At 51.7% G+C, this 26,473-nt stretch overlaps 1 long non-coding RNA gene across 3 annotated transcripts; it reads right to left on the bottom strand.

The window, feature by feature from the left end:
* Positions 1–6,710: 6,710 nt before the first annotated feature.
* Positions 6,711–24,536, bottom strand: LOC149121150 (uncharacterized). 3 transcript variants are annotated; one of them, XR_016224311.1, is made up of 6 exons: positions 23,487–24,536; positions 13,921–14,002; positions 8,504–8,628; positions 7,863–7,939; positions 7,259–7,493; positions 6,711–6,890 (listed from the first exon to the last, which is right to left on the bottom strand). It is a non-coding gene; the product is annotated as an uncharacterized LOC149121150 (long non-coding RNA). The 3 variants fall into 3 exon arrangements; XR_016224310.1 differs by lacking the exons at positions 6,711–6,890; positions 7,259–7,493; positions 7,863–7,939; positions 8,504–8,628 and adding an exon at positions 12,159–12,534 and having other exon boundaries at positions 13,879–14,002; positions 23,487–24,524; XR_016224309.1 differs by lacking the exons at positions 6,711–6,890; positions 7,259–7,493; positions 7,863–7,939; positions 8,504–8,628 and adding an exon at positions 12,159–12,534 and having other exon boundaries at positions 23,487–24,514.
* Positions 24,537–26,473: the final 1,937 nt, after the last annotated feature.

Raw genomic sequence — 26,473 nt, 5'->3', positions numbered from 1 at the left:
GTCTTGATCCTGGGGACCTGGAACTTGGGACCAGGGCTGTTTGACAACAGCCAAAGAATCCAGTTATTCTAACAACCAAGGGAATCAGCCCTGTGGCTGATAAAAAACATAGTCCCCGCTAGCTCTGCGGAAACCAGCTCCCTAAAAAGCCCAAGGCAGTGCACCAGCAGGGCAGCTCTCAGTTTCACCCACGTGGTGGTAACTTACACGCTAGCATATACATTACCCTAGACAGATAACTCACCCCTGAATTACCGCTGTCTTTCTGTGTGTGCAGGATCTTGTTCATGTAGACAAATTTGAGGATCTAATAACAAAGAAAAGGGAAGATGGCTCAAGGGCAGGTGTAACCTAAGCCGGCCCCCTGGAGGATGTGGACTTTGGGAAGGCGCATAAATAAAGAAATGGTTGCCACCTACAAGTTGGATGGGGGGGGGGGCAAGGGGAGAGGCACCGGGAATGCGCATAGAAGACAGAGCAAGAAGCAAGAAGCAGAACGGACTCCCCTTGCTCCTGAGCTCATTAAGAACACTGATAGGGAAGTCTCCATCCTGGTTTTGGCTTCCTCACTCAGCCCTAGCGTGTTCTATCAAAGGCAGCTATGGAATGTGGTCCTTCCTGCTTCAGTTCCAGAGCAACCAAGCCGTGGACCCACGAGACCGTGAGGGACTTGGGCAGCTGGGTTCAGGCGAGAGGCTCTGGATTCAGGCTTTGCGATGGCACCAGCAGCCTCCCTGCCAGCCCTGGGGGTCCCTCTCCTCCCTAAACATCAGGATCCCCGCTTCCCCCAGATCCAGGCTGCTCAGCCTGGTCTCCGCGTCCTCCTCGAAGAAAGGAGACAGAGCTTTTTCCATCGCACTCAGAGGAGTGTAACCAAAGAGAGATCCATTTTTTACTCGTTACACCACTGCTTATCCATTAAAGTAAGATAAAAATACCTGTTCCCTGCCTGGCTCCCAGAGCACCAATTCAAATGAATGAGGATGTAAAAGCTCATGGTAAGAAAATCTCTCCCTAGGTAGTTCCAGATGAAAGAACAGCTCTTTAGCACTTCTCGGGAGTTAGACAATGAGGCCTCTCCTTATAGCTCGGCTGGGGTAATCGCCGCATTTTTTTCCCTTTTAAATAAGAGAGAGGCGTAAAACCTCAGTACTAGTTGAGTGGCTTTCCTGAAGTCACACAGTAAATCACTCTTGAAGATTTGATGCTTTGTTTGATCACAAATAAGTTTTAAGAACAGTTGGTTTGTGTTAACTCTTTGGTGGCCAACACAGCAGAAAAGCCCAATAAAATTGTTTAGTTGTTGATTTTCACTTTATTGGAAAGGGAGGGAGAGAGAGAGAGAGAGAGAGAGAGAGAGAGAGAGAGAGAGAGAGAGATCCATCTTCCATGTGTTCACTCCACATAGGCCTACAACAGCCAGGGCTGGGCTAGGTCAAAGTCAGGAGCCCAGGACTCAATCCAGGCCTGAGTACTTGAGCCATCGCTGCTGCCCCCTAGAGTGCACAGGAGGAGGAAGCTGGATAGAAAGTAGAGGCGCTGCGCTCCAGCCTGGTATAGGATGGGAGCATCCAAGGTGGTGTCTTAACCACTGCACCAAACACCTGTTCCCAGAAATGCACATTTTAAAGTGGTGTAACCATGGGTGGTTGAGAAAATACATTTGTAACAGAAGGGGGAAGAACACTGCTTTGGGTTTCCGCTGAGTCTTCAGGATCTGTGAAGCTCTATCTCATCCCAGCTTTCCCCTCTCCCATTTCCTCTTTTCCTTCTCCCTCTTCTTCCCTCTTACTTCTTAGCAGTCTGTACAGCATAGCTTTTTTTTTTTCTGCCAACCAGCCCTTTCCTGCCAGCTACAGGGCCTCCAGACCCCCTCTCCCCCTCAACTTCCTCAGTCGATCCTGTGCAGAAGTTGATAGCTTATCTTCACACAGCAGCAAAGAACCTGAGATAGTGGGCTCGGAAGCCTGCAGCCCCAGAGCCTCCTGGGAAGCAGCCGCCATTGTGGACTGCTCCACTCTGGCATCCCATCCCACCCCCAGGCAAAGATCACCCAGACCTACTTCTTACCCCCCACCCCCATCTACTCTGTGACCCTACAATCAATGGGTCACTGGATTAGGGAAGACCAGAAAACAGGCTCTGGTCAGCTGAGGGTGCACCTTGTCTCCCTGTCTTTCAAATGCTCAATTTCAAAGGAGTTCCAGTCTCTGATGTGCCGAGCTACGTCTCTCTGGGCTGTAGCTTCTGCAGACAGGCAGGACCTAACCCGAGTGGACCTTCGTGTATCTGACCCCAGGTTCAGAGCCCTCACATTGGGAAGTGGAGAGGAATTGTGGCTTCTGGTCACTTCTGCTGGGGCTCTCACTTTACCACTTCCTTCTCTTGCCAGTTGGTGCTGCACCCCAGTGATCTCCCATGGAAATGTTGTCCTGGGCAGGGATCCTCTCTCAGGGGATTCTTCCTGTTTGCAGCCCTTGCACAACACAAGTGGCCTGCCAAGGGTTGAAGAAAGAGAAGGGAGCCTGGGACATGGTGTTCTCATCAGCACTGGCATGAGAGGCAGGGGGCCCAGGACTTGATTTCTAGTTGTTCTGCCAAGAGCTTTAGACACATGAACAAATTTCTTACACAGCATGACACAGAAGAATCAGGCCCAAAATGGGAAACAGTGCATGTATCTACCTAACAGTACCGAGCACCTATAATGTGCGGGTGCTCCAAAGCTACAGTGAGGCATTTATTCGTCTATTCACTAGCAAATATCCAACACCCATTGTGTGCCTGGCACCATGCTAAATGCTTAGGATACAGAAATAAAACATGGTCTTTCATTTCAAGAGTCCAGTAAGGGTCATTTCTGAAATTTCTACCATGCACAAGGGCTTGAGCCAAGAGCATGTGTACAATTTCTTCAGTACTCACACCCATCTCAAGCATGCTTTATAGGTGGGAAAACTAGAGGCTGCCCAACAATTTAAGTCAACAGTCTGGCGGTTGCGAAAAATCAGACCTAGAGTTACTGTATGATTCAGTAATTCCACTGCTGGGTATTTACCCAAAAGAATTGAAAGTGGAGTCTCAAAACGATAGTTGTACACCTACCTGTCTTGATAGCAGCATTGTTCACAGTAGCCAAAAAGGCGGAAGCCACCCGAGTATCCATCGTTATATAAATGCATACACAAAATGTGGTGCATCTACAATAGAATATTATTCAACCTTCAGAAGGAAGGAAATTCTTTTTTTTTTTTTAAATTTTTTATTTGACAGGCAGAGTTAGACAGGGAGAGAGAGAGAGAGACAGACAGAAAGGTCTTCCTTCTGCTGGTTCACCCCCCAAATGGCCGCCATGGCAAGCGCACTGCACCGATCCGAAGCCAGGAGCCAGGTGCTTCCTCCTGGTCTCCCATGTGGGTGCAGGGCCCAAGCACTTGGGCCATCCTCCACTGCCTTCCTGGGCCACAGCAGAGAGCTGGACTGGAAGAGGGGCAACCGGGACTAGAACCCGGCGTCCATATGGGATGCCGGTGTCGCAGGTGGAGGATTAACCAAGTGAGCCACTGGGCCGGCCCCAGAAGAAAGGAAATTCTGACACTTGCTGCAACAGGGATGAACGCTGTGGACACCAGGCTAAGTTACAAGGAGACAAACACCATGTGGTGCCACTGATGGAAGTTCTCATGTGGCTGGGGACAGAAAGCACCATAGTGGTTTCTGGGGCCTGGGAGGAACGAGGAATGGAGAGCTGTGGGTTAGTGGGTACAGAGTTGTAGTTTCCTAAGATGACAAGAGATTCAGAGATTGGTTACACAATAATGTAAATACACCTAACACTACTGAACCACACACTTTAAAATGACCAAAATAGTGACCGGTGCTGCAGCGTAGCGGGTAAAGCCGCCACCTCCAGCATAGGTTCGTGTCTTGGCATCCATATGGGCCCCTGCCACCCACGTGGGAGATCTGGATAGAGTTCTGGCTCCTGGTTCAGCCTGGTCCAGCCCCTGCCTTTACAGCAATTTGGGGAGTGAACCAGTGGAGGGACTCTCTCTCTCTCTCCCCCTCCCTCCTCCCTCCCTCCCCCCTCCCCCCTCCCTCTCTGTCGCTTTGCCTTTCAAATACATCAGTCATTTAGAGAACCAGCTGCAGCTGCCTACTGAGCCCTCCCTCCAGTCTTTGCCCAGGAAGCTCTCCTTTCACAGCCCAGAACAGAGAGCTTCATGCCGTGGACCCAGGTCTGCGCTAGGTGGGAGGCGCCAGCTCCTGGCAGGCTTGTGAGGCGCGCAAAGTTTGTCCGTCAGGCCTTGGCCTTGCTTCTGCAGCTGGCTCGGGGCTGAGAGCCAGGAGCCCCACGTTCTGGGTTCTGCTGCTGCTGACGTGCTGGGTGTCCCTCTGTCTCTGGGCTCTGCTTGCGGCGACAGGAGGGGCTGTTCCACTGGGCCTCTGGGGCTGCCATCCAGCGCCGGCTGTGCAGGAGTTCTGAGCCTTTGCACCCTGAACGCCACCACGAGGACGCTGGATTTGCGGGATGTGGAGGAGCAGCTGCTTTGGGTGGAAGCAGCTTTTCGCCCTCCCAGAGCAGAAAACAAGTCCAGTGTAACACAAAACAAGTGCCCGGCGGACAGCCAGGCCGGTTCACATACATGTGTGGCAGGAGGAGAGAATTAAGAAGAGGTAGACACAGGTTGGTTTTGACTGGCTACAGAGATTGGCTAGAATTCCAGAAGGCCCAAGTTGAGAGCGACTTAGATCTGGCCTAGCGTTGGTATTTTCCAGATGGAGAAACGCTGGGAAATGCTTGTCTGTTGTCTACACTGGGGATGAGACTCACTGGGGAGAGGCGTCTCCCGGCCCTCACGGGCTGCTCTTTCCTCTGCGTTCAATCACTGAGCGTCTGCTCAGCCTGATGTCTTGGGCTCCCAGGGTCGCCACCTCTCGCCCTGCCTCCCCTGCACCCACCTCCTTCCGTGTCCTTTGAGCCAAGCCGGTAAGTAGCCAACTCTTACACCAAGTCTGAATCATCGCCTTGAACGCCCTCTCATATCTTCTCTAATGAGGTCAGGAGAAACAAAGGGCCTACACGGTCCGGAAGGGGCTGTTCAAGCACTGGAAGAAACAGTCAAGGAAACAGCAACGGGGCAAGCTCCCGGGGTCGCTCCTCTCAGGCTAATACTGCTCGGCCATCGGCCAGCGTCAGGGTTCAGCTCAGATTAGGCTTAATTTATAATTAGGATTAGGACTAGGAATAGGGTTAGGGTTGAGTTTCCAGTGAGGTTTCCCTTTTGAACTGGGGTTCAGGTCTAGCTTAGGGTTAGAGCTGGGGTTGGGAAATCAGGTTTGGGTCCTTTTAAAGTTAGGGTGAATATTGGTTTATTTTTGAGCTAGGTCAAGGTGACGGCAGCCATGCTTCATCTTGACACTGGGGCAGGGTAGTTCTGCTATGACGGGGGTGCCCTGTGCATCTTAGGATGTTTAGCGGCATCCCAGACCTCCTCGGACTGGGTTCCCACAGCACTGGCCTTCTCTCTGCAAAGAAGGAACCAAAAATATCTTCAGTCTTTGTCAAATGTTCCCTGAGGTGCAGGTAGGGGGTCAACCCTGAGTGGGAACCCTTGAGTTAAAGTAAGGATTAGGGTTAATGTGAGGATTACGTTGGAGCTACAACTAGGGGCCAGGATCAGGTTATGTTTAGATTTTTGAGTTGGGTTCACATTTAGAATAGGATTAGTATAGAGTTAGTGTTGGGAAACTATTTAGATTTAGGGTTGGGGTAAGGTGAAGGCTCAGATTCAGGTCAGGCTAGGTTTAGAGTTTGTATTTTGGTTAGGTTTAGGTTACCACCACGCAGAGACAAATGTATTGCAGAAACGTCACACAAAGAATTTCCAGTCTAACCAGGAACAACGGTGGGGCTGTCCAACCACTGTTTCTCTCCAGCAGCAATGTGGGGGAGTGGCTGTTACTGCACTACTGACTCCAGGGCGGTGCCCCGCATTCCCACTGCACCCCGCTGAGTCGGTGGAGAATGACTTCCTGCTGGCCTTCAAGTGTAAGGAAGGTGATAATCTCGGGTTCTTTTCTTCTTTTTTTTTTTTTTTGAAATAAGTATTTCAAAAGATTTATTTATTTATTTGAAAGGCAGAGTTACAGAGAGCCAGAGGCGGAGAGAGAGAGAGAGAGAGAGAGAGAGAGAGAGGTCTTCCATCCACTGGGTTCACTCCCCAGATGGCCCCAATGGTCGGAGCTGTGCCCATCCGAAGCCAGGAGTCAGGAACTTCTTCCGGGTCTCCCATGTGGGTGCAGGGGCCCAAAGAGTTGGGCCATCTTCTACTGCTTTCCTAGGTCATAGTAGAGAGCTGTATTGGAAGTGGAGCAGCCGGGATTTGAACCGGCGCCCATATGGGATGCCGGCACTGCAGGTGGCAGCTTTACCAGCTACACCACAGTGCTGGCCCCTGGGGTTGATTTCTACTCCTCCTGTGACATCAGGCCTGCTGGAAACTGACCCATGAATGTGCACTTGCACACACACATACACACACACACACCATACTCCTTGGTCCAACAGGTGATTTACATGTGATTCTGCATCATTATTTGCATACGAACACAAAGGCCCTCATACCTCAAGATAAGAAACCAACATATACATATGAGAGTTCTTCTTCTTATTTTTTTTAAAGATTTATTTATTTATTTGACACAGAGAGAGAAGGAGAGGAAGGGAGAGAGAGAAAGAGAGAGAGAGATATCTTCCATCCACTAGTTCCCTCCCCATTTGGCTGCAATGGCCAGAGCTGTGCCGATCCGAAGCCAGGAGCCAGGAGTTTCTTCTGGGTCTCCCTCGTGGGTGCAAGGACCCAAGGATTTGGGCCATCCTCTACTGCCTTCCTAGGCCATAGCAGAGAGCTGGATTAGAAGAGGAGCAGCCGGGACTTGAACTGGCACCCACATGGGATGCCAACACTGCAGGCAGCAGCTCCACCCACTATGCCATAGCACTGGCCCCAGGAGTTCTTCTAGCAATCTGTGAGGGTGCAAGGAAGTACACCTGCAGGAAGGGGTTTGCAGGAATAGTGCAAAAAGATGACCCAAGAATCTTAGCCACGAGGAAGTCTCGCATCAGGAAGTTGAGACACTGACTTAATCTCACCTTTACTGTCCTAGCTATGCACTTGCAGTTAAGTTCTCCCTGCCTTGGTTTCCCCATCTGTAAAATAACCAGGATAAGCCAAACTTGAAATCCTCCACCCACCTCCAGTGTAGCCAGGGCTAAGTCCATTTCAACAGCTCTTAAAGCTGTTTGGGAAGGAAGATGCTGGGTCGACCGCAGATCTTTGTAGGCGTCTCTGTTTGCAGAAGGAAGGGGTGCACGGAGCCTTGACTAGCACAGCACCTCTGTGAACACAGGAGGAATGGGGAAGCCGGAGGCAGATGCAACTGAGAGGAGCTACGCTTCACCAGCTTGTCAACGTGTCATCAGGGTGTTCCTGTGGGAACAAGGAGCAGAGGCAGGAGGCAGGAGACGTGGGAGGGAGAGGGGAGAGGGGAGGAGGAGGGAGGAAGGGAGAGGAACGGAGGAGATGAAGGGGTCCATGCCAGTGCTGCATTCATCCCTGTCACAGGGAGAGCTCTATCAAACCAAGGCCAGGCCTATAAATCAGGCCATAATTAGTTGCAAAGAGAAAGCTTTAACATCCTCATCAAATTGATTAATACATCTTGCAGCTCAGGACAGGCTGGCCCTGCTTTGGAAAAGCTGCACGCTCACCCAGCTAGGTGGGAATGGAGTGGGGAGGAGGGACAGCTCAGGCCTGGCAGCACGGAGCCAGGGGGGTTCTACTCCTCTGTTTACTCACCGAAAGAAGGCTCTGACAGGTGGCAGGCGACACCAGCCCTTAGGCCAGGAGGTCCTCAGAAGTCTGGAGGCTGGAGACTCAAATGGGAATGAGTGTGTTGGTTTTGCCAGGAAGTAGCCCTGATGTGACTGGCAAGTTTTTTTTTTTTTTCCTCCCTTTTGGGTCTCAGTTTCACTATCTGTAAATGGGGTGTGTTGGGCCAGAGAAGTTGAAGTTGTCTTCCAGTTCTGACATCATGAAGATCTGTGGGTCCAACGGACAAGGATCTGGGGGATCCTTGGCCCTGGCCTGCAGTGCCAGCATCCCATGTGGGCGCCAGTTCTAGTCCCAGCTGTTTGCTATGGCCAGGGGGGACCCTGACTAGAGGTTTAGTTTCCAGGACCACCAACAGGAGGTTGAGAGTTTGGGATGATCTCAAATAGTTTATTCTTGTCCCAGGCTTGAGATTTCCACGCATGCCTGAGAGTCCCTTCCTGAGACCTGAGGGGCAGATGGCCTTCATTTTCTGAGGCAGCAAACAGAGAGGACAGAAGGCCAACCTGGGTTCAGGTCCCGACTCAGGTTATTAGGGATGTGTTTTGGGAAAAATTATTTAATATCTTCAGCTTCCTCCTCTGCAAGGCAGGCGTAAAAACACTCACCCATGAGGATAGATAAAGGATGCATGAAGTGCACAGCTCAGTGCCTGGCACACAAGGGTAACTCGTGTCGTCATTGTACACGTAGTTCTTGATGTCTTCATCAAGGCATCTCAGTGATGTGGAGACTGAAAAAGCAAAGCCCAGGAAAAATGTCAAGCCCTGGTTCCTTACAGAATGTCCAACTGGTCACCCTTCCAGGAGGGTGGCCTTGGGGTGCAGTGGTGAAGCTGTCACTTAGGTTGCTGTATCCCACATCAGAGAGCTTGGTTCAAGTCCCAGTTTCCTGCTCAGCTTCCTGCTAATGCACCTGGGAGGCAGTAGGTGATGGCCCAGGTTCTTGGATTTCTGGGAGAGGCTTCAGCCTGGTCTAGCCCCAGCCGTTGTACATATTAAAGGAGTGAAGCAGGGGCCAGTGCTGTGGCACAGTGGGTTAAAGCCCTGGCCTGATGTGCTGGCATCCCCTGTGGGCACCAGTTCTAGTCCCAGCTGCTCCACTTCTGATCCAGCTCTCTGCTATGGCCCGGGAAAGCAGTAGAAGATGGCCCAAGTCCTTGGGCCCCTGCACTCACATGAGAAACCCAGAGGAAGCTCCTGGCTCCTGACTTCGGATCAGCTCAGCTCTGCCCGTTTCAGCCATTTGGGGAGTGAACCAGCAGATGGAAGACCCCTCTCTCTGTCTCTACCTCTCTCTGTAACTCTGCCTTTCAAATGAATAAAAATAAATCTTAAAAAAAAATAAAGGAGTGAAGCAGCTCATGGAAGATCTCTCTTCCTCTCTCTATCCCTCCACCTCTCAAATACATCTAAAAAGAATAAAATAAAATAAAATAAAATAAAATAAAATAAACTGGACTTGAACCTGAAAGACTTGGGTTCAGATCTGACCTTTGCAACCTGGGAGTTGTGTGAATTTGCACAAGAACTTTCACCTCTCTGAGCCTCACTTCCCCAGTGAGGAGTGCTTCTGGCATCTGATCAGATAATGTGTATAAATGGTCCCTGTAAAACAGAGAACATTATCCAAACACAAAGCACCTCACCAGCATTGTTCCGGGTCTCAGTTCCTCTCAACTGCTACCGACTTCCTCTGAATTCTCCTTTCTGGAGAAACAAACACAAAACTTTTTTTTTTTTTCCAGGCCCTAGGACATGGTCCATTACTTGAGGGATTTCTGTGTCCTTGTGTCCCTTAAGGATGGTGCCTCTTCTTTTTCCTGCTTTAACAAAAATTCTGACCTAACTGCTCATAAGAAAAGGTGATCCTCTCCTTGGTGGTGTTTGGGTCACATATAGGTGGACGGAATGACACTCTCCAAAATTCCACTCCTTCTTTCTCCTACCCTGGTGGAAGTTTGGGGCACACAGGTGCCCGTGTGTATGTTTCCCAGCCTTCGCGGCCATTGGGGCGGCCATGTGACCCATTTCTGGTGATGGGATGTAAGCAGAAGTGATGTGGACTACTGGGGAGCTGGCACCCTAAGAAATGAGTGTGCTTTGTCCACCCTTTTTATCGTCTGGAGACCGAGGACACGTTGTATACCTGCACCTTGGCTTGGACATGAAGACAAGGCCACACCACAGGTGACAGGGGAACAGTAAGATGGATGGGACCTGGGGGCTTGGATGACAGCAGCGGAGAGCGCCCTGCCACCTGGAGCTCGGACGGTTGCGAGAGAAAAGTTAGCCTTCCACTGAGCGAAGCACTGCGCCTTGGGATTTCTTCAGTACAGGGCTGGGCCTTTCATTCTAATGAATTATTTCTTTGCACTGAATGTCCCTCTGGAGTCTGGGAGTTTTCAGGCCCACCCCACCATCTCTAGATCACATCGCCAATCCATGCCAAATAGACGCGTTACTCCCTGGCTTTGGGGGTGGGAATTTGGTGTGGCAGCTGAATCTCCACTTGGGATGCCCACATTCCATCTCAGAGTGCCTGGGATCGAGTCCTGGCTTTGCTTTCGACTCCAGCTTCCTGCTCATGTATGTCCAGGGGCACAGCAAGCGACGGCTCAAGTAGTTAGGTCGCTACCACGTGGGTGGGACGTCTGGATTGAGCTCCAGGCTCCAGGCTCCTGGTTTTGGCCTGGCCCAACCCCAGCTGTAGGCATTCAGGGAATGCATCAGTAGATGGGAGATCTCTCTCTTTCCCTTTCAAATAAAATAAACAACAAATTTTTTTAAAAGACATTCTCCAATTTTTTTAAAGATTTATTTATTTACTTGAAAGTCAGAGTTACACACAGAGAGAAGGAGAGGCAGGGGGTGGGGGAGAGGTCTTCCATTCACTGGTTCACCCCTAATTGGCTGCAATGGCTGGAGCTAAGCCGATCTGAAGCCAGGAGCTTGTTTTGGGTCTCCCACGTGGGTGCAGAGACCCAAGGACTTGAGCCATCCTCTACTGGGCTATCCCAGGCCATAGCAGAGAGCTGGATCAGTAGAGGAGCAGCCAGGACTAGAACACGTCAAGCCAGGGCTTTAACCTGCTGTGCCACAGCGCCCGGCCCCCAGAAAGACTTTTCAAAGACTGATTTCTGATGCTTTTCATCCCCAGGAAAACTGACCCCCCACTAACTGACGCATTGGCCCCCTCATCAATTTGTCATCATCAGTAAGATTTTGGGGGTGGGTTAAGCTGCCGCTTGGGATGCCCACAGCCCACATTGGAGTGCCTGGATATGAATCCTGCCTCCAGTCCTACCCAGCTTTCTGCTACTGCACAACCAGAGAGGCGGCAGGTGATGGCGCAACGACCTGCATCCCTGCCACTCCTGGGCGAGACCCGGATGGGGCTTCTGGCTCCTGGCTTCAGCTTGGCCCAGCCCTGGCTGTTGCAGGCATCTGGGGAGTGAACCAAGTGGATGGACGATCTCTCTTTCTCTCTCTGTAGCTCTGCCTCCCAAATGGAAAAAAAAAAAAAAAAAAAAAAAAGGCTTTGCCGGGCCCCTGACATCATCTTTTCCCCTTTGGAATGTGGGTCTGGGCAGACTCTGGAATTGCTCTTAAAAATGTTTAACTGAGCAGAGAGTTTGGAATGTGAGGACCCAGCACCTCCTTTCAAGGGCAGCCACGGAATCGAGGGAAGAGGAGACGGGCAGCCAGGACAGGATGCCGAGCAGCCACAGGTGGGGAGCAGGGCCCGCCTCACTCTCCACACCACTGGCCCGCAGCGCAGGGCAAGGCCGGAAGGGACACGCCAGCTGCAAGCGCTCCCGCCTCATCTCACAGCTCACCAAATATTACAGCCCAGCACATAAAAGCCAGGGTGCTGAGCCGCCAGCAGCGCTAAACTCAAGGAGCTGTGACCGGAAGCAGGCAGGCTGGGGAGACACGACGGGGAGGCCCTGCAGCAGCGCTGGCAGCTCCCGTAACCCCCTCTTGGCTCTCAGGCAGTGACTGAAACTAAGCAGGAAGCTTGCTCCTCGCCCTGAAATCCGCCTCTCGCCTCTCCCCAGTGAGAGAGCATTTAGGGGAGTCCCAAACCTCTTCAGCAGGAGCTGGGTGGCCTCCTAGCAGAAAATAAATGCCTCCAAGCTGCATAAATCAATGAAAATTAGTAGGAGTCAAGGTAAAGATCCATCCTCCGCCACTTGCGTATTTCAGCCAAGGTTCTTCGCGATGATTTAGAGCCGTGTAATTGAGTGACCTGATCTTGGTCTTTATTTTTTTTTTTCCTTCCCAGCCTCCCTTCCCTTTCCAGACCAAGTCCTCTCCCAAGAGGCAGGTTCCTACTGGCTTCCCTCTCCCCCAGCTCCAGGCAGGTGTGTGCACCTGTCTGCCGGGCTCCCTGATGGATTTCTGCCTCTTCCCGTCTGCCCCAGGCAAGGTAGGAGTTGTGGGTGGAGACCCATTCTTCATCTGGCTCCCTGCCCTTCTGGCAGAAGGGGAGAGGTGTGGCTGCTGACCTCCAGGTGAAACTCGGCATCATTCCAGCGGTGGAGGAGCGGGCAGGAATAGCGAGGACCTCTGATCTCTGACCTGGGTGGGGGGAGATGATCGATGGTGGCATGATGGCTGCCCAACCTCGTTGACCCCTGCCAGACGGGGAAACACAAGTCAGCAGTTGATGTGAGCTGGGGGCCAGAGATGGCAGGGACCTGGGTTCACATAAAAAAACCTTGAGGCCCAGAAGGACAACATAGAATGGGGAAAGGAAGGTGGGATTTAGAGTCCGAGGAGACACAGGTGCAAATCCTACCTCTGTCTCCTATTACCCGTATGACCTGGAGCAAGTCTTTTTAGCTATTAGTGCCTTAGTTTCCAGATTAACTTTATTTACAACGACTGATCCTATGTCACAGAGTTCCAGTGAAGATTAAATAAAGTAATCAGTATAGAGTTCCTAGTATGTTGTGCTGGGAACACAGCCTTTTTAAACATGATTTGTTTATTTGAAAGGCAGAGAGAGAGAGGGAGAAAGAGGTCTTGCATAAACTGGTTCCCTCCTCAAATGGCTACAATGACTGGGGTTGGGCCAGGACAAAGCCAGGAGCCAGGAACTACACCTTGGTCTCCTGCCCTGGGTAGCAGGGACCCAAGCACTTGAGCCATCATCTGCAGCTTCCCAGGCACATTAGCAGGGAGCTGAATTGGAAGCAGAGCAGCCAGGACTTGAACCAGCACTCAGATGTGGGATGTGGGCATCCTAAGCAGCAGCTTAATCCACTGTGCCACAACGCCCACCCCTGGAACACAGCATTTGCTCACAACATGATACCTCACCGCCTCTCGATTGCCCTTCTTGCTCCAGGCTGCACAAAAAAAGCTACAAAAGGGATCAGAACTAACTTGGGTCTCCCAGCTCCTGACCCACTAGGGACTCTCAGTCTGATAGCTAAGCGAACGGGCAAACTAGAACTTGCCAGCCCTGGGGAAGGAAGCAGCCCGCAGCATGGTGTTGTGCCAGCTGCACGGGCAGGTTCAAGTACTCACTTATAAGCCGGGAGCCTGTCACTTCCCCGGGCCTCGGCAGCCTCTGCTGTGGGTTGGTTATGACTGTACTTCTTGCCACAGGGTGGCTCTCAGATGCAAAGGAAATAGTGGATGGGAAAACCCTTTGAAAAGGACTCTGTATGCATCATGGAGTGGGAACAAGTTCACCTACAGGAAGGGAATTCTGCTTAGAATATACTTACCATGTGGCAGAGGCCATCGGTTCTTTACAGAAGGGAGAATATTGCTGTGCGCTGACAGGGAAGAGAGAAGACAAGAGGGGGAAGGAGGTGCCACCAGGATGGAGAGGGGCTGGGCGGCCAGGTGCGTGGAACTCCACGCTGTTGGGCTGGCTATGCCCGCTGTGACCAGTCAAGCTGTACTTCGGGATCCGAGCTCTCTCTCTGTATCCCCATACAATCCTGGCACAGCTCTACCAATCTCACCATGTTTGGAGAACCAGTCACACAGTTTGTTGTCTGACACACCTCCTTCCACGTATTCCTTCCGTGATGTTCCAAAGACAAAAAGCTGAGGCTCAGGAAATGTGTCCCAGGTCACACAGCGTGGCTGGAGGAGAAGGAGGGAGTTCAGGTAGCACTTAGGTCTGGCCACTGGACTGCAGCGCCCCACTGGGCAGTTTTCTGAGGTTAAAAGGGTCACTAGCCTCCCTGGGGCCCCCAGTTCTTCTATCTTAAAGAGCGTGTCTCTACTGCTTCTCTCCTTGGTCGCTCACATACTTGATAGATGAAAGTGGTAATAGACGTAAAGTGCTTTGAGAGCTTTTAAGCAAACAACCTCATTGTGGAAGGGAGCTACTGTTAATATACCATCCTGCGCCGTAAGAGGGCTGCTTCATATACCCTGCTCTAAGGAACCAAAGGGTTCCCTACCTTCCCCACCTGGCTTTCCCTTTCTAGTCAAGTGTCAAGTTCTCTTCCACTTTGCTTCCTCTCAGTAGAAGCCAAACACACGGACCTCTGCTGAAGCTATCCTGGTCCCAACACCAGGATCATCTCAAGGACTCCCTCCCATTCATCTCTCAGTCCCTCCCAGAGAACAGCTTTCTAGAAATAAATTTTTCACAGGTCCTGATTTAGTCTTGGCCATTTTCTTTGGTGTAAATTCTGCTCCCAACCTAATTTCAGACCATCTTCACGACATCACTGAAAGCAGAATTGGCAAGAGATGGACAGAAGCACACCATTAGATAGTCTTCCTACCACACAGGTGCAACACACATACATGACCGCAACAGGCTGGGGTAGTAACAGTGACATAATTAGGAAGTGAGATATAGATATTTCCTATCTATTCTGTTTTTCAATATGATTTATTTAACTATAACTGCATACGCTTTTTTTTTTTTTTAAAGAAAACTGTTTTGCTACTGCAGGTTAAAGCTTCAATTCCTCATAGGGCAAGAATATAAAGACAAAGTTAGCTCTGTTCCCAAGCAGGAGGGGGCATCCATGGCCTTTGTTTTGCTCTTGGACACTCGGTCTGGGTGCCTGGTATAAGAAGAGTTGACTTTAGGGATGATGTCATGAGCGCCAGTTGTGATGCAGGTGTGGGCACTGGTGGGTATGCATGTGTGATGCATGTGCATGGGCGGGGGACAACAGAGATGAAACTGGGGAATGGGGCAAGGTGGCTTAAACACAACTCCTTCTCCTTAGGAAGTGACAGTCTTTGGACAGGGCACACAGCAAGGAGAGCAGCAAGCACACCCAGAGCTTCTGAGACCTTCCTCTTTACTGCCTTTACCCGAAACAGTCCCCACGCGGAATGATCTCCAAGCACGAGTCCAGGAAAAAGAGGCCCATGGTGCGAGGGTTGCCTAGGGACGGCTTGTGAGGAAGGTCAGCAGCAGAGATTCTGACCCCGCTAGAGAAAGACCCCCCAAGGGGAGACATGAGTCCAGCAGCTGAGACAGTCCCACCTGCTCCTTCTCCCCAGACGGCAGGAGACAATGCAGCCCCAAGCTCCTGGCTAGAGAATGAACCATTTAGTTGGCACCTACCATAAAACTACCTGCCACCATAGGGACTAAGCCTCCACCCGGTGCCGGCATCCCATATAGGTGTCGGTTCTAGTCCCAGCTGCTCTTCTTCCAATCCAGCTCTCTGCTGTGGCCTGGGAGAGCAGCAGAAGATGGTCCAATCACTGGGCCCCTATACCTGGTATAGGGGAGACCCAGAAGAAGCTCCTGGCTCCTGGCTTTGGATCAGCTCAGCTCTGGTTGTTGGGGAGTGAACTAGTGGATGGAAAACCTTTCTCTCTCTCCCTCTCTCTGTCTCTAACTCTACCTCTCAAGTAAATAAATAAATCTTAAAAAAAAAATACCTGCCACCAAAGAACAGTTTACAGCTTATAAGGCATTCTTCAATATCATTATTGCCTTTTCGATTTTTACAACAAACCTGTGAGAAAGGGTGAGGTTTACCACCACCCTACACACCAGAAGCTGAGGTTCAGCGAGGGTAAATAATTGAGTTCAGGTCACCAGACTCTTATGTAGCGTTGCCAGGACTGGAGTAGGCAGCAGGGTTCCTGCCTCCCACTGCCATGTCCCTTCCTGAAGCTGCTGTCCTTCTCACACACTTGTCTAGTGCCACATTTGGTTATTTCTGGTTTGTCCCCTTCCAAATGTGTCATTGACCAGAGGGCATGGACTTCGCCTCTCTCTAGTTCACTGATACTTCCCCAACACCTAGAACAATGCCTGAGATGTAGCATGTGCTTAATAAAATGATGCTGAATGTGTGAATAACAGCTACCAGAAGGGGCTTTACCTTGAACTTGGCATCCCTCTGTATACTTACACAGTGAAAGAGTAAACACTACTGATAAGAGAAATGACCTGCCATCCAGGGGCCCCATGACTCCTGCCCTGGAGGAAGAGGGTCCCTGCGTGGCTTCCAGAATTCTGAGCACTGGGAGTGCTCGCCATTACCTCCCGGTGCCCTGTCACCCTCAGAGTCAGGACACCTCCCCCCCATCCCAGCAGGCTGCCCGCAGTCCGGGCCCATGTCACCCTGATTTAGCAAGGAGGTGCTCGCGTCTCCCTGCGCTCCCGCTGCCACCAGCAATAATAACATGGTTTGTTTCTCTCAGCCGCCTCCACCTAACAGTTCCCCATGTGTGTGTTGCTTTCTTCAATTTTCCCCTCTACAAAATCTGGTCATGTTTAATAACAATAAATCAGAGGAGAGATTGCAGCCCGGAAGAGAAGTCTGGGGCAGCCAGGGTTTCCACATCTGGGGCCCATTCGGGTTGAAGTGATGACAATTCTTAATAAATGTTAATGGACAGCCTCCTCGGATTCATACACTCCAGCCATAATTTAGCCTGTCTCCATGCCAATGACCTTTTGAACATCCAGAATACACCCAGCCTAGCAGCAGTTACAGGCCTGGATTACTTCCGGCATACGCAGTGGAAGAAAACAAGGCCTGTTGTTATTGATGACATTTCTCCATTTCCCCATCCCTGGGTTTTTCTTCAAAGGCTCACACGAGGCCTCGGGGCCCCCAGCCACCCAGGCGGCAAGAGGCGAGGGAGCCTGGTTAAAGGGCGTAAGTTTACATCCCTGGAGGAGAGCTCCCTAAGAAATGTGACAGCCAGCTGCTCCATCAGACAGGCCTGCACATCACAGTCACCCCCTTGCTTGGCTTCAGAGACGCTTTGCTGTTCCTGTCTGCTCTGCTCCCTTCACCGGCCCCTCCCAAGCAGGTAGTGGGCAGGCTGGGTCCACCTCTGCCGTGTCACCTTCGCCAGCCTAACGACCATGGGGGGCTTCCCAGTTGTACCTGCTCTCCCAAGCCGCATCCCTGAATTTCTTTCTTTTTTTAAAAAAAAAAGATTATTTATTTATTTGAAGGTCAGAGTTGTCGCTCCCCCTCTTCGTGGAGGAGCGACACAGGACCCTGCGCTGTTCTTTCGTCTGCTCGGCCCTCCCCGGGTTTGCTGCTGGTTCTTCCCGGGTTGGCTACTATCCCTTCCACCTCCGTGGAAGGGCAGTTCCCCCTGGCCGCATTCCCCACTTCCGCAGGGGAGCGGCACACCGCCGGCCGGCTCTTCTCGGGGGCTGCACGGGTTCCCATAGATGTTCCTGGTGAATGCCGTCTCTCTCCTCCTTTATAGTCCTCCTCCGCCAATCCCAACTCGGCTGCCCACATGCCGAGTACGCTGCTCTCCTCCAATCAGTAGCAAGTCCTGCAGCTTGTCAAGTTGGTGAGAGGCAGCTGTGCGGAAGCTGTTTACTTCTCTCCCAGCGCCATATTGTGGGAGAGCAGATGCATAGAATAAGTCTTAATTCCAGTAACTCAGTCTAGTCCGGTTTGCTCCCCACAGTGGGAGAGCAGATGCATAGAATAAGTCTTAATTCCAGTAACTCAGTCTAGTCCGGTTTGCTCCCCACAGTGGGAGAGCAGATGCATAGAATAAGTCTTAATTCCAGTAACTCAGTCTAGTCCAGTTTGCTCCCCACACAGAGTTACACAGAGAGAGAAGGAGAGGCAGAAAGAGAGAGAGAGAGAAAGAGAGAGAGAGAAGTCTTCCATCTGCTGGTTCAGTCCCTGGTTGGCCACAATAGCTAGAGCTGCACCGATCCGAAGCCAAGAGCCAGAAGCTTCCTCTGGGTCTCCCACGTGGGTGCAGGGGCCCAAGGATCTGGGCCATCTTCTACTGCTTTCTCAGGCCACAGCAGAGAGCTAGAGCGGAAGTGGAGCAGCCGGGACTTGAACCGATGTCCATATGGGATGCCGGTACTGCAGGCAGCGGCTTTACCTGCTATGTCAGAGTGCCGGCCCCAGGGCCTGAATTTCTAACTTGTGGGCTGGGCATTTTCAGTTGACAAGCAGCCATGGTCTCAGACTCTCCTTGTCTGACCTAAATGATCACCTCTTCCAAACACAGCTGGTCCCTTCTCCAACTCCTGCATCTGTGCTAAGCGAACTTCCTCTGCTCAGCTGTGCATGTATGAAATCATGCTTCCTCCAACACTTGCTCTCCTGCTCCCTTGCCACAGCTGATAGGGTTTTTGAATCTTCCATGCCAATTGTACTCCTTTAAACACACACACACACACACACACACACAAAGATTTATTTACTTGAAAAGCACAATGGCAGGGAGAGAAGGAGAGATAGAGGGAGACAGAGATCCTCTGTCTGCTGATTCACTCCCCAAATGGCTGCAACAGCCAGAAGCCTAAAATTCCATCTGGGTCTCTTACATGGTGCAAGGACTTGGGCCGCCTTCTGCTGCTTTCCCAGGCGCATTAGCAGGGAGCTGGATGGGAAGTGCAGCAGCCAGGACTTGCACCAGCACTCCAGCATAGGAGGCGGTGGCTTAACCTGCTGCGCCACCATGCTGGCCCCAGTTTCACTCTGTTTACCTGCCACTGCCACCCTATACTTCAGGACCTTCCTAGTCCATCACTTTGAAATTCCTTCTAGCTGGTATGTCCCTGCTAAGCCACCCCAGGACACAGCACTCCTATCCACCACCCCAAGAAGCCGTCCCAATCATGTCCTTACTTGGCTCAAAAATTTGTTTATGACTCCCAACTGACTTATTAGTATTCAAAGGTTTTCACCAGGAGATGCTCATTTGCTGTGGCCTGAATGTTTATGTCCCGCCCAAATTCAAGTCCTGAAATCTTAGCCACCAGGTGATGGCATCGAGAGAGAGAGCCTTTGGGAGGAGATCTGGTCATGAGGGCAGAGCTTTCGTGAGTGGCATTAGTTCGCTTACAAGAGAGGCCCCAGGGAGCTGGCCCACCCCTTCCATCAGGTGAGAACACAACGAGGTGCCACCTCAGAGTGGGTAAAGCAGCCGCTGCAGTGCCAGCAATCCCATATGGGCATCAGTTCAAGTGCCAGCTGCTTCACTTCCAATCCAGCTCTCTGCTACGGCCTGGGAAAGCAGTAGATGGCCCAAGTCCTTGGGCCCCTACACGCACGTGGGAGATCCAGAAGAAGTTCCTGGCTCCTAGCTCCTGGCTTCAAATCGGCCCAACTCCGGCTGTTGTGGCCATCTGGGGCGAGAACCAGCAGATGGAAGACCTTTCTCTTCGTCTCTGTCTCTTTGTAACTCTGCCTTTCAAATAAAAATAAATAAATCTTAAAAAAAAAAAAAAAAAGGCGCCACTTACAACCAAGCAAGCCTCTACCAGACACTGACTCAGCAGACACCTCACTCTTGTCCTCGCAGCCTCCGGAACCATAAGAAATAAATTTCCGTTGCTTAGAAGCCACTCCATCTACGGTAGTTTGTTACAGCAGTAGGAACAGACTAGACACCACTGAACTGTCAGATCACACGGTTGTTGAAGCCAGATTTTTAGATTGTAAATCTCATCCCTCTTCCTCTATTTTTCCCAAAGAAGGCATACTGATACGCCTGATTATAGTTCAGTTATTTATTTAATAGTATTTGAGCTTTTGTTACGAGCCAGCATCTGCTAATTACTAGAGGATAAAGCGGTAGACAGGACAAAAGTTGTCCCTGCCATGTGACTAACTAGTGGGGGAGATGAACCAACAAAAAGAAGACAGCAAGTGAACAAAATAATTGCAAACTGTGATAGGAAAGAAAGCTAAGGGAGTTCTACAATATCTTAACCAGGTTCCTGTACTACCACCTCCCACGCTGCTGGCTTCTCCAGTTCTTGAAGATGACTACTTCTTGGGGCCCCACCTTCCAATAGCCCCAGTAAAGACAAGCGCAGATGAGGCTTGGAGTATACAGATCACACTGCGTGCATCTCTAGTATACTGGCCTAAGTAAATAAATATGCAGCAAACCAAGTGACACTTCTCAGGCATTGAGAATCCGGGATGTAATCTAGTGACCCCTTATTTGAGACACAGATGGCACAGGTGTTTACATTAATGGATGAGGGACTTAAGCTAGCCAGTGTGGAGAACTTCCTGGTAAGAGTTCAGTGAACAGGTGCCTGAGGGAGCCCATGGGTCCACTTTGCTACAATTATGCTGCAAAACAGATAACCCAGACATCTCACAGGTCTTGCTCCCATGATTGTGTCCTGGCTTCAGGAACTCTGCTCCAGGGGGTGGGTCTTATTTGAGTCTGCTTCATAGCGAAGTTTGTTCTGGGACCCCAGCTGAAGTGACGGGGAAGGCTCTTCCCATTGGTCAAAACAAGGTACGTGCCAGCGCCGCGGCTCAATGGGCTAATCCTCTGCCTGCGGCACTGGCGCCCCGGGTTCTAGTCCCGGTCAGGGCACCGGATTCTGTCTTGGTTGCCCCTCTTCCAGTCCAGCTCTCTGCTGTGGCCCGGGAGTGCAGTGGAGGATGGCCCAAGAGCTTGGGCCCTGCACCTGCATGGGAGACCAGGAGAAGCACCTGGCTCCTGCCTTCGGATCAGCGTGGTGCGCTGGCCACGGTGCGCCGGCCGCGGCGGCCATTGGAGGGTGAACCAACGGCAAAAGGAAGACCTTTCTCTCTGTCTCTCTCTCTCACTGTCCACTCTGCCTGTCAAAAAACAAAACAAAACAAAACAAAAACAAGGCACGTGACCAGACTTACCATCAATGGGATGGGGACATTCACTTCCCCTATGGAGGGGCACAGAGGAAAGTGCTTATTTGCTGAACGATCGGGCGCGGCAGGCAGGGAGGTTATGGAGTTTCCTTCGCAAGTGGTCTTTACAAAGAGAAGAGATTGTTGTCTCTCTGGGCTCCTCTGGGTGCCATCTTACCTGACGTATAGCAAAGGAGGAACGGAAGACACGATTTCTTAAAGATGCCTCTTTTGGTCCGAGGGCCATGTAATTTGTGTTTGCTGTCTGGTTGCCACTGAAGCCCCTGTCCTTTTCCACCAGAGCTGTGCCAGGGGGGTGATTTCCAGGCCAAGTCTCAATATCAGAGTCTATGTGTGATTGTATACAAGTGACAGTCACACAGCAAACATAAATACAGAAGAGGCTCTGATACCATCGGGGAACAGTATTCCGGCCGCCGGGCCAGCTTTGCCGCTGCCGTGTTGTTAACGCCGGAATGAGATTGGAAAGCTAACTGATGGTCAGAGGGGACTGGGAAGATGTTCATTTGTAACTCAGACAGGTGGGGCTCCGCAGAAGGAGAGGCAAGAGCGGACGTTCCATAGGCTAGAACAGCCCAATCGACACACATTCATACCTTGGACTGATTCACTCGCTGGTCTTGAGATCTGAATGTATTCAAATGGGGAGACACAGGCACAGGCCGAAGCTCACACCCTCAGCATACACTGCTCCCCCCCAATTCACCCTTGCTAACAGCCTCTCCCTGTCCTTGTACCCCAAGGTCTCCTTTCCACTATGTGCCATCTGGATCCCTGTACTTAGGTGCTACTCAAAGTGCAGTCCCCAGGCCAGGTGCCTCACCTGAGAGACTGTCAAAAATGCCAATTATTGGGCCCCTCCCCAAGACTTCTGGAATCAGAATCTCAGTGATTGGGGGGGGTGGGGGGTGAGTGGTTGTTCCAGGAAATTGTGTTTTCATTAACCCTTCACGTGGTAAAATTTAACCACATACACTGAAGTTTGAGAAACCCAGTGATGGCGCCTGGTGGAACCCAGGAGCTGCCTTTCTAACAAGCGTGTGGATAGCGCTGACGCCGCTGTCTGTGGGCTGCCCTGAGAGCACTACGTTTTTGGAAGTCAAGCACATACACAGGAAATGGTGGCCAACCATTAAAAGCCTGTCTGGTCCTGAATGGATAGGATCAAAGTCTTGGTGGAAGAAATAAGACACTAATGGTGGATCTTTAGGCAGCAGGCACCAGATTTTTTTTTAAGCATGATTTGGTTAGAGAATGGACCGGGGGCCTCTGAAGGCACAGCGCATGGGACTCATTTTCTTCCCATGTGCAGAGCCAGCCCTGTCTGTGGATGATCAAAGAGAGAGAGTGTGGTATGGGGGATGGGGGGAACACAGGACTAGGAGCCGGGAGGTCTGGGTTCCAGTTCTCGCTCTGTCGTAGACTGTCATTGATTGTCACTGATTGTCATCAATAAACTGAAGAAGGTAAGAGCTGCACAATCTCTAGCATCCAACCCCCTTTTAAAATCCCAGAAGAGGGGTGGGCGTCGCGGCACAGTGGGTTGAACTGCCACTTGGTTCCCCTACATCCCAAGTCAGAGTGCCTGTGGTTGGGTCCTGTCTCCACTCCCCATTCAGCTTTCTGCCAGTGTGTCTGGGAGGCAGCAGAGGGCAGCCCAGGTGTTTGGTTGGGTTTCTGCCACCCATGTGGGGAACCCGAATGGAGTTTTTGTCCTGGTTTGACCTGGCCCAGCTCTGGTGGTTGTGGGCATTTGGAAAGTGGACCAATAGATGAAAGATCTCTCTGTCTCTTTCTATATCTCCCTCTCTCTGTCACTCTGCCTTCCAAATAAATAATTTTTAAAAAAGATTTATTTATTTGAAAGTCAGAGTTACACAGAGAGAGGAGAAGCAGAGAGAGAGTGAGAGATCTTCCATTCACTGGTTCACTCCCCAGTTGGCCAAAATGGCCAGAGCTGAGCCAATCCAAAGCCAGGAGCCAGGAGATTCTTCTGGGTCTCCCACGCGGATGCAGGGGTCCAAGGACTTGGGCCATCTTCCACTGCTTTCCCAGGCCACAGCAGAGAGCTGGAACAGAAAGGAGCAGCTGGGACTCGAACAGGTGCCCATATGGGAGGCCGGCACTGCAGGTAGTGGCTTTACCCACTACACCACAGCACTGGCCCTCAAATAAATACATCTTTTCTCTAAAACTCCACGAGATTAGGATTGCCTTAGCAATGATTTTCTCTCTAGGGGCATAAGGAGGGGTCTCAAACTCACGGGAACTCCCAGCTGTGGGACTGCGGACACAGAGTATGTGGCTCCCAGGCTCTGTGACACACAGCACAGTCAGCATTGGCGCTAACCATCGCACCCTCCCCTCCTTAGAGTACGGCTCGAGTGTCCAGGCTCCCACTTCTGGTTGTGAACCTTGGGTAAGTTACTTTTACGGCTGCCAGGATTTCCACTTCATAAAATAGAGGAGACCGTGACACCTACCTGATAGGTTTGTTGTGAACGGCGTCAGGCGCTCAGGGAAGCGCTTGGCACGAGGGAAGCATTGGAGAAACGTCAGGGCCCATCAGAAGGAAATCCAGGGCCCCTCCGCGCGCGACCCCGCCTCAGAGCCCCTGCCTTCGGCCACGCAGGCTGCAGGTGTCCCTCCGTCCTGTAGGTGGCGCCTGCCCTCGCCGTGCGGGCCGCCCGCGTCCGACCGCGCGTAGAGGAAGTCGGGAGAGCGAAGTTTCTCCTGCTTTTCCGCTCCGTCGAGGGCGGCTTGGAGCGGGTTCTCCTGCAGCGCCCTGAAGCTTGGGCCCGCGACAGCCAGGTGTGGGGACCCCGACTTCCTCCCTGGATGGGCGCTGAGTCCGCGCCCCGTCCCGTGGGCGCCTCCCCGCACGTGCGACCCGGGAGGCCTGGCCCTGGCAGGTTCACAGCCTGCACCTGAGGCCGGCAGTTCAGTGGGAGTTTCTTTCCTGCTCGGTTAAAATGACAAATTGGTACATGAGCGCTTAATGAAAGATGCTGGAAACGTCCGTGGAGATCAGAAAAATCGCCGCTTGGAGCTGACAGCCGGGCCATCTGCATTCCCGCGTCCCTATTAATTCCTTAACAATAAACGACAGGAGCGCCTAGAGGGTTAACAGCTTAATTTAATCTCTGAGATGCCTTCCTGGAGCATCAAGAAACGTTATCTGCACACCTGATTTTTCCCCACTTGATGTGGCTCCAGGGTGGCCACACAGTGGCTCTGCCTGCCTCTGGCTGAAGGCTAATTACGCCCCCACGGGACCCCTGGGACCGTGGCACTGGGCTCCACGGGGCTCGAGATCTGGCTTCTTCGCTGTCACCCAAATGTTGCCTTCCATGGTTTCCAAGGACCCCCTGGGACCAAGCTGGCTGCACCTGCTGGAGGGAACGAAGGCCAAAATGAGGAGGGTCCTTGGGTGGGAGCAGGACCCAGGCTGGAGAGCTCTGGGGTCAGGCTTTGAGAGCCGCTGGCAGATCAGGAACTTCTTTGGAGATGCCCAAGTCGGAGGCCAGGCCTCTGCCTTCCTAAGTAAGGAGACTGAAGTCTGACCATCTGTAATCGTTTGAGGCCACATGGCCAGCTGAAGTCAAAGCCTCGAAGTGGGACTCAGCGCTCCTTATTCCTGGACACATGTCTGTTCAGCGACAGGAGTGGCAGATCCCACCCGTGGTGGGAGCTGCCCAGAGCCCTGTGGGCTTCTCGGCTGTGTCCAGGCTTAGCCAGGGAGGCCTCGGTGACCACTTGGAGATGGCTTCCAGGAACAGGAGCCAGGGTGCCAGGCATTTGCTCTCCTTGCATTTTTCAGGCTGTTTCTTTGGGTTAAGGCGTTTAAAGGCTCTATTAAAATGGAAATGTTATCCGGGAAGGGTAATGCATTAAGCCATTATCTGTCATTAACACCTGGGCTAGAATGCATTAGTTTGCTAGTTGCCCTACAGGTCCCTACGGAGATGAGAGTTTTGACCCAGATACAGGCCTAGGAAAGGACACAGGACACTGCCCTGGAGGGGTGCAGTGTTTGGGGACCCAGGGAAGACAGAATAAAGACACTGGATGTCCAGTGGGAGGAGCTCTGAGGGGTTGAGTTATGGGAAAGGAGTGACCCTGAAGCCGGCTTTGCACAATCCCTTCTTGATCTGCCTTTGCCTAGCATGGCTTGTGCCAGTCACACCGCTTGGCCCTGTTTCTCCATCTGAAAAAGCAAAACCTGGACTGGATCGGACGTTCTGGAGCTCACACATTACAGCCACGTGGGAGGCGTCTTCTCTTAGGTGCCAGTGCTCGGGTCCTACCCCAGGCCAGGTAAGCAGCCCGGCCGGGAACGGGACTCTGCTGCCTTTCCCAGTGCTTCTCCACGTGTCACCCGTCGACCGTCATGTTGTCGTACACTTGTGTATTCTATATGCTTACAATCCCGGGTTCTGTATTTTGTATTTTGGACACGTCACAGCGCAGGCACAGGAAGAATGCTGAACTAAAAGCCTCAGCAGGCAATTTTACGCTCTCACAAAATAAAGAGTACAGAGGCCCCATTTCAGCTCGTAAGCTGAGCAAATACTGCAAGTGACTGAACTCCTTTCATCTTTTAATTATTTGTTCGTTAGAGAGAACACTCCTATCCACTGGTTCACTTCCCAAATGCACCCAGTTGTTAAGGCTGGACGAGGACAAAGCAGAGCTGGGAACCCAGCCCAGCTCTCCCACGTGGATAGCAGGAACGCTATCACTGAGCCATCATCGCTGCCTCCCAGGGTCAGACCAGGCACTCTGAGATGGGCGGCAGGCCTCCTTAACCTGTGGCCCAATTGCCAGGCCAAAAACCTGCCCCTTAACCTTTTGGGTTAACGCCCTGGCCTGAAGCACCAGCGTCCCATATGGGCACTGGTTCTAGTTCCAGCTGCTCCACTTCTGATACAGCTCTCTGCTATGGCCTGGGAAAGCAGTAGAAGATGGCCCAAGTCCTTGGGCCCCTGCACCTGCGTGGGAGACCTGGAAGAAGCTCCTGGCTCCTGGCTTCGGATTGGCACAGCTCCGGCCGTTGCAGCCAATTGGGGAGTGAACCAGTGGACAGAAGACCTCTCTCTCTCTGCCTCTCCTCTCTCTGTGTAACTCTGACTTTAAAATAAATAAATAAATCTTAAAAAAAAAAAACCTTTTGGGTTTTTTATTTTACCCTCAAGCAAGGGTGCCTCTTGGTCTCTAAGCTTGTTGTGGCATGGCTGCCGTAGTTGGAGAAATCGTGTGCCCATACTGTGTTCTTAGATGAGAAAGACAGCAGGGTCGGAGCCTCATGTAGAGCCATCGTTTACCGGGAGGAAAACTGTTCCCAGACAGCTCCCAGAAGCCTTCCTCCTACCTCTCACTGGCCAGCGCTCGTCACATGGCCGTTCTTATTCGGAAGGGACCCGGGAAAGCAAGAATCTGGTGTTTTCAGCCTCTGTCAGGAGAGGCAGCT

Source organism: Oryctolagus cuniculus, chromosome 17 (assembly GCF_051225735.1).
Source record: "Oryctolagus cuniculus isolate XC-2025 breed Fujian yellow rabbit chromosome 17, ASM5122573v1, whole genome shotgun sequence".
NCBI classification, from domain to species: domain Eukaryota; kingdom Metazoa; phylum Chordata; class Mammalia; order Lagomorpha; family Leporidae; genus Oryctolagus; species Oryctolagus cuniculus.
Note: the sequence above shows the minus strand (reverse complement) of the source record. Positions and strands in the feature narration are given on the sequence as shown.